Source organism: Notechis scutatus, chromosome 1 (assembly GCF_049901735.1).
Source record: "Notechis scutatus isolate UNSWTSFEM ecotype Mainland chromosome 1, rNotScu1.2, whole genome shotgun sequence".
Lineage (NCBI taxonomy): Eukaryota > Metazoa > Chordata > Lepidosauria > Squamata > Elapidae > Notechis > Notechis scutatus.
The window spans coordinates 103,315,455-103,323,797 of record NC_142009.1 but is presented as its reverse complement, the minus strand read 5'-3'; the positions used below and the strand labels follow the sequence as shown (position 1 = coordinate 103,323,797).

At 38.8% G+C, this 8,343-nt stretch overlaps 1 long non-coding RNA gene across 1 annotated transcript; it reads right to left on the bottom strand.

Annotated features, from left to right (window-relative positions):
- Positions 1-1,064: 1,064 nt before the first annotated feature.
- LOC148132926 (uncharacterized) lies at positions 1,065-8,115 on the bottom strand. Its single transcript, XR_015750873.1, has 2 exons — positions 6,578-8,115; positions 1,065-1,325 (listed from the first exon to the last, which is right to left on the bottom strand). It is a non-coding gene; the product is annotated as an uncharacterized LOC148132926 (long non-coding RNA).
- Positions 8,116-8,343: the final 228 nt, after the last annotated feature.

Below are 8,343 nucleotides of genomic sequence, written 5' to 3'. Positions count from 1 at the left end.
TGATTTTGTCTGTAGTACCTCTTATGTAAGGCAGGACAGCTGTTCCATAGGTCTGTTCATCTTCTAGGTCTCCATTATGTCTCAGTGTGCTTTTGTGGATCAAGCCAGTGATTTTGCTTTTGTGGAAGCCATTGTCTGACTCACAGACAAACACTATGATGGCCTGATGATGGCAGATGAGATTCTGCCAAAATGTTACCACAACTTTAAAAGCACAACTATAATGACGTGGGAAAATACTAAATTTGGGGCAGCCTATTGCTGTGCCAGAATGGTTTTTTCTTCATCCTGATTGGTTGGGAGTCTTGGTCTGTGTTTATTGGTCTCGGAGTTTGCTGTGTTCTGCTTGACTGGTGTCTCTAATATCTTCTGTCTGTTTTTTGGCTCTTTTTGTATCTTGATTGGCTGGCAGCATTGTGTTACTTTATTGGAGGCCTTTAGTGCAGCTTGGCTTCGGGTAAATGGACGGCTATCATTAGTTAGGAAGCTGGGTTTCATCTGGGTGCCTGGTTGGGATGTGTTTGAGCTGGAGGTATCAGGGGGGATCTGTTTGTGCCCAGCTGTTTGCCTGGCTTGTGGTGTGGAGATTAAAAGAAATTAAAAGAGCAGGAATACTATGTGACCTCCAATTCCTACGCAGCTGCAGAGATAACAATACTACACCAACCTGCTTCAAATTAAAATTTCATCAAAGCACAGCAGCCACTAAACGTATCCTGAAAAGAACTGAAATGGCTCTACTAAGGAACAAGCTCCACAGTAAGAGATTCCAATTAGATCAGTTAAACAAAGATTTGCTAGCACTACACCTGGAATTGAGCAGCAAAATCCACCCTCTACTTTGGGACAAGATAAAACAACTCACAACTTGGAGAGCTGAATCTTCAAGCACTTACAAACAGGCAAAGCTTTTGAAAAAATTAAAGAAATTAGAACATGACAAGAAAACCCCCAACAACTCACAACAACACCTGAAACAATTAGTGTACAATGTTTCCAACAGAGAACTCACCAAAACAGAAACAGAAGTCCTAACCAAAGGATTCAACTATGCTATAGCACCCCAAAAAATCCCCACAGAATCCATCATATGTGCAGTAGAATCCAGCCTAACTAAATTAAATACAGATGAAGCTGATAAAATAAGACACCAAGTTACCAACATCCTATGCACAAGCAAACCACCAAAAAGCAACTTACAGCAAAATGAAATTAAAGCGCTACAAACCCTGAAAAGAGACAGCAGCATAATCATCTTCCCAGCAGATAAAGGGAATGCCACTGTAGTAATGGACAGAAAAGACTATGAAACAAAATTGACAGACCTACTGTTAGGTATAACATTGATACCAAATATGGTTTGGGTGAATAAATATATAAAACTTATATATCATGGTTTAAGTGCTTATCACTTTAAGCAAAATGCAGCAGGCAATTAGCCGATTAAGGCGGTTAGAAGTTACAATATAAGGAAGCATTAGAAGCTGGAAAGCTTACTGGCTGTAACTGTGTGCTGCTGTAACTGTGTGCTGCTGCGACTAACTGTGTCTTGCTGTGACTAACTGTGATTACTGACTGTGAGTGCCTGTGACTGAACTGTTATTGTTTGCTACTGTTTGCTGAATATCCAGCGTTTGTTTCTCTGGAGAGTGAAACCGGAGGAGGAGAGATATCTTTATCGGCTGATAAAGATATTGCAAGGACTCTTAACTTGGACTATACTAGTGAGTCTTACTGGATGGAAATACGGTGAATGACTTAATGGACTGAATGACAATGCTTAAACTCTAACTGGATTAAAAACTATTTAAACTACAAACAGTGTTTGTGTTCAGTGTGTGTATACTCTGGGGCCCTGCCTGGTTTGACTACTGCTGCAATACTCTTCTAGGGGTTAATCCCCAAACCCTAACATTGGTTATGGGCCCAGCAGCATAGTCTAACTAACCAGGATATAGCAGAGAGTTGGTGTGAGTTGCACATTACTGTAAAAACAAACTGTTTTAATTAGTTTAAAATAGTCAAAATATCTGAAGAGCAATGGCACAAGTAAATTTGTCACAACTGTCCATGATATCCAGGATGGATGGAACAAACTATGTTTCATGGTCAATGAAATGTAGTTTACTTCTACGCAGAGAAGGTTTGTGGGACATTATAGCAAACCCACCAGATGTGAGTAGCTGGGATCCTGCTAATGATGATGATAACGAAAAGTTACAAGACTTTAAACTGAAGAATGAGCAGGCTTTATGCATCATAGGACTGACTCTCTGTGATCAGCAGCTTGTCCATATTCGTGGAGAAGAAAATGCTGCAAACTGCTGGGAGAACCTCAGGAAGATTTATGTTCGGGACAGTGTAGGAGCACATATAAATCTTACACGGAAGCTTTTTCGAACGCATCTTCAGAGGAATGGAGATATGTTAGTTCATTTAAACTGTATGAAGAGCATTTTTCAAGATTTGCAAGAAAAAGAGCTTATATTTAATGAACTGCAACAAGTCTACATAATATTATCTTCATTAGATCAAAGCTATGATGACTATGTGACTTCGTTGGAAGTATTGCCAAAAGAAAGCCTCTCATTAACCGAGATAACAGGCAGGCTACTAGAAGAAGCCAGAAGAAGGCGTGAGCGTGACGAGCTGAGAGAAGATAAGAAAGAAGAGAAATTATCTTCAAAGCTTGAAAGAAACCAGATTAGCAAAGTAAAGCACCCGGAAGAAGAGAATTTATCTTCAACGGCATACACAATTAAAAAGTGTTTTAATTGTGGAAGCAGAGGACATCTGGCAAAGTTCTGCAAAAAGAGAAAAAGCCAGAATGTAAAAAAGCCAAAGAAAGCATTTGAACTAGCCACGTTTAGCAACTCTGATGTGAAGAATAATCTATGGGTGGTTGACAGTGGCGCATCCCACTGCATCACAAGAGATAAGACAAAATTTATAAAAATGTCTAAAAGCTCTCAACATATATCTCTTGCCAATGGCTGGAACCTGAAAGCGAAAGGTCAAGGTTTTGCACGTTGTCCGTACATAAACCAGGATATAAAAATGTTGTATGTACCGCAACTAAAGTTTAATTTGCTTTCAGTAAGGGTATTAGATAAATTAGGTTATGTAATTACTTTTAAGGATAATAATTGCATAATTGAAAAAAGATAACAAAAGGGTAACTGCAGCTTTAAATGGAACATTATATGTCTTAGATAATAGTAAGAAAGGGGAGGCTCAAACTGTATTTAATAATATAAAGCCTCATGAAGAATGTATCCATTTATTGCATAGGCGTTTGGGGCATGTAAATTTTAAAATGCTAAAACGTACAGTTGAGTTATCTGAAGGAATAAGGTTAAAACCTTGTGATAAATATTTGCGTTGTAATGTTTGCTGTGAAGATAAGAGCAAAGTATTGCCTGCAAATAGGCTAAATGGTTTCAAAACAAAAGAACCTTTAGAAGTGGTATTTGCAGACATCATAGGTCCAAAGAAACCCAGTATGGGGGTGCTAGATATATACTGAGCATTATGGACCATTATTCTAGATATGGGTTTTGCTATTTAATGAAAAGCAAAACTGAAACATATCAACATTTTTCAATTGGCTTAGGTTTGCTGAAAGAAAGTCTAAGCGACAACTGATAACCCTGGTGACAGATAATGGTACGGAATTTATTAATAACAAATTCCAGAACAGACTTAAAGTAGCTGGAATAGAGCATAAGAAGTCTGCTCCATACAGGCCAGAACATAACGCTTTTATTGAAAGAAGAGGCCAAACACTACAGGCAATGGTTAGAACAATGTTAAATGATTCTGGGTTACCTGATTCTTTGTGGGGAGGCTACAATGTGTGCTAATAACATATTGAACAACGTTGTTAATACAACAACAGGTGAAATACCATTCACCAGGTGGCATGGCAGGAAACCTGACCTAAGTTACCTGCACACATTTGGTGCACCAGCATGGGTGCATATTCCTGCACAACTCAGAAAAAAGGGCAACATAGAGCTAAAAGATTTTTCTTCGTTGGTTATCAGGCAAACCATAGGGCATATAGATTTTGGGAGAAAGGCACATCTAAAGTGTTATATAGTGCTAGTGCCCAATTTCTAGAACATGAAGGATGGGAGAAATTAGAACAGGATGCCAATAAAGATGTAATTATTGAATCCTATAGAAATCCCATTAGTTATCCCTGTAACTTTAAAAATAAAGTAAAGAGACAAATACAGGATGAAATAGTGCCCATAAAGGAAGAAACAGATTCAATAGCTGAACAGGATGAGGAAGATGAACAGGTAGTAGTTCAACAAAGTCCTCCTGTAAGCCCTGTAATTCCCAGAAGAACTACACGTGTATCTAGACCGCCTGATAGGTACCAGGCTAACACAGTGTGCCAGATTAATCAAGTTCCTAATTCTGTTGAAGAAATTAAAAAGTATCCTACTAAGGAAAAAGAAAGATGGTATGCAGCAATGAATAAGGAACTGAATTCATTAAGAGATATGAAGGTGTATGAAAATGCCAAATTACCTGTAGGAAAGAAATCCATTGGCTGCAAATGGATATTTAAGGTAAAAATAGATAAAGATGGTAATTTAATCCATAAGGCAAGGTTAGTAGCCCAAGGTTTTAGGCAGAATGCCAATGACTATGATGAGGTGTTTGCACCTAGTCTTAAGGCAGCAACCTTGAGGGCAGCTTTAGTGTGGGCAGCTAGTAAAAACTATATAGTTAACCATTTAGATGTGAAACTGCTTACTTGCACGCCCATTAAAACATATTATTTATATGAAAAAACCTGTTGGTATTAAAAGTGAAAATAAGGATAATAATGATTGTTGGTTGTTAAAGAAAAGCCTCTATGGTCTTAAACAATCAGGCTATGAATGGAACCAGTATATTGTAAAGGAACTAGACAATATAGGATTTAAAGCTGGTTTAGCCGATCCATGTCTGTTTAAGAGGGAGACAAATGGGAAAGTATCATTATTATTACTATTCACAGATGACATTGCATTGATAACTGAAACTAATGATGAAGCAAATAAAATAATAGCATCATTAGGAAAGAGAATAAAGATCAAGCAATTAGGGGAGATAAAGAAGTATCTCGGTTTGAATATAAAGAAAACTCAGAAAGGTTTTAAGATATCTCAGGAAGATAAGATAAGCAAATTACTAAAAGATTACAAGATGGAGCTTTGTAAGCCAGCTAAGACTCCAATGAGTCAGGAGTTTAGCAACACTGATGTACAAAGCCCTGAGTTTGATAAGGTGATTTATCAATCTTTAATTGGTAGTTTGAGTTATATTAGTAATTGGTCTAGACCAGATATATCGTACTGCGTGAATCAGTTGGCTAGATTCAATTCTGCACCATGTGAAAGACACTGGAATGCAGCTAAGAGGATATTAAGATATCTTAAAAAGACAATGAATTATTCATTGTATTTAGAACCAAAGGGTGATTTAATTTTAAGTGCTTATGCAGATGCTAGCTTTGCATCAGAAAGAGACACTAGAAAGTCGACTTCAGGAACAGCCATAATGCTGGGTAAGACATTAATAGGCTGGAAGTCAATAAGACAACAGCATATAAGTTTGTCTACTATGGAGGCAGAATTCTCCTGTTTATCATTGTTATGTACAGAATTAATAATGTATAAACAAATGTTAATTGATATAGGTATAACAGTAGATTATCCTATAATTATACATGAAGATAATCAGGCAGCAATTCAAATGGCCACAAATATTGGAGTAAAAACAAGGAGCAAGCATACAGATCTAAGATACCTAAACGTGAGACAATCTGTAAGAAGTAAGATGATTCAGCTAGAGTACTGTATGTCGGAGGACAATTTAGCTGATAATTTTACTAAAGCCCAAGGTGCCAGTAAGCACCAGGAGAGTTGTGAAAAATATGGGATTAGATTGTAAAGGTATTATATATTTATTTCACCCAAAAGGGGAGTATGTTAGGTATAACATTGATACCAAATATGGTTTGGGTGAATAAATATATAAAACTTATATATCATGGTTTAAGTGCTTATCACTTTAAGCAAAATGCAGCAGGCAATTAGCCGATTAAGGGTGCGGTTAGAAGTTACAATATAAGGAAGCATTAGAAGCTGGAAAGCTTACTGGCTGTAACTGTGTGCTGCTGTAACTGTGTGCTGCTGCGACTAACTGTGTCTTGCTGTGACTAACTGTGATTACTGACTGTGAGTGCCTGTGACTGAACTGTTATTGTTTGCTACTGTTTGCTGAATATCCAGCGTTTGTTTCTCTGGAGAGTGAAACCGGAGGAGGAGAAGATATCTTTATCGGCTGATAAAGATATTGCAAGACTCTTAACTTGGACTATACTAGTGAGTCTTACTGGATGGAAATACGGTGAATGACTTAATGGACTGAATGACAATGCTTAAACTCTAACTGGATTAAAAACTATTTAAACTACAAACAGTGTTTGTGTTCAGTGTGTGTATACTCTGGGGCCCTGCCTGGTTTGACTACTGCTGCAATACTCTTCTAGAGGTTAATCCCCAAACCCTAACACCTACTCCAAGACTCCACATACAAACCCATAAACACAGACCCAACCACATATCTGGAAAAATTAACCAAGAAGAAAATTATAACCAGCCACATAAGCAAAGAGATCCAACACACGATCATACCCAGAGAGAAATCTTCCAGATGCCCCAAACTATACGGCCTCCCAAAAATACACAAAGAAGGCATACTTCTCAGACCCATAGTCAGCTCCAGAGGAGCACCACTACAAAACCTAGCTAAACACCTAGCAAAAGAGCTACAGCCCCATGCTGAAACAGCAGCTTCTCATGTACAAAACTCATACCACTTCTTGGAAATGATCAAAGATCTACACGTGGAGCAAGAAGATCTGCTTGTAAGTTTTGACGTGGTTTCACTATTCACTCAAGTCCCGATAAAAGAGACCCTTGAAATCATCAAAAATAAATACCAACCAGCTAAACACCTCATGGAACTAACAGAACACTGCTTAACCAACACATATTTCATATACAAAGGACAAAGATACAAACAAATAGAAGGAGCCCCCATGGGATCACCACTGTCACCTGTCATTGCAAACCTGTTCATGGAAGAATTCGAATCCAGAGCCCTGGCCAATGGCATCCTCAAACCCAAACTATGGTTAAGATACATCGATGACACATTCGTGATTTGGCCCCATGGACAAGAAAACCTAAACAATTTCCTAACACACCTAAACAGCGCACACCCCAAAATCAAGTTCACCATGGAAACAGAAACAAACAAACAACTACCATTCCTAGATGTACTAATCTACAAAAAAACAGATGGCACACTAGGACACACCATATACCAGAAGAAAACACACACCAACCGCTACCTCAACGCCCAATCCCACCACCACCCAGCACAGATAAACTCCATGGCTAAAACACTAATTACTAGAACCAAACGCCTGGCAGACAAGACACACATTAAGACTGAACTATGCACCCTGACTAAAATATTGACAGCCAACGGCTTCCACAAAAGCAAAATCACCAACTTGATCCACAAAAACACACTGAGACATAATAGAGACCCAGAAGATGAACAGACCCATGGAACAGCTGTCCTGCCCTACATAAGAGGCACTACAGACAAAATTAGTAAGATACTATACAGACACCACATCAAGACTGCCTTCAAAACAGACAGAAAAATAGCAGCCATCCTCAGAAACCCCAAAGACAAAATTGACCTGGAAAACCAAGGCATATACGAAGTCCCCTGTGCATCATGCCCGGCCACATACATTGGACAGACCAATAGAAGAATAAGCACCCGCCTGGATGAACACAAAAATGCAGTCAAAAAGCTGGAACACACTTCCTCACTAGTCCAACACATGGAAGCCACAGGTCATAGCATCAACTTCAATGGCACCAAAACCCTAGCCACTATAGAAAATTCCAGCCACAGAATCATCAGAGAAGCCATAGAGATTGAAAAAAGACCAGAAAGCATGAACAGAAGAGATGATTCCACCAGGCTGTCAATCATTTGGAAGCCTGCACTCACAAACAAACAAACAAAAAAAAATCTCCACACCACAAGCCAGGCAAACAGCTGGGCACAAACAGATCCCCCCTGATACCTCCAGCTCAAACACATCCCAACCAGGCACCCAGATGAAACCCAGCTTCCTAACTAATGATAGCCGTCCATTTACCCGAAGCCAAGCTGCACTAAAGGCCTCCAATAAAGTAACACAATGCTGCCAGCCAATCAAGATACAAAAAGAGCCAAAAAAACAGACAGAAG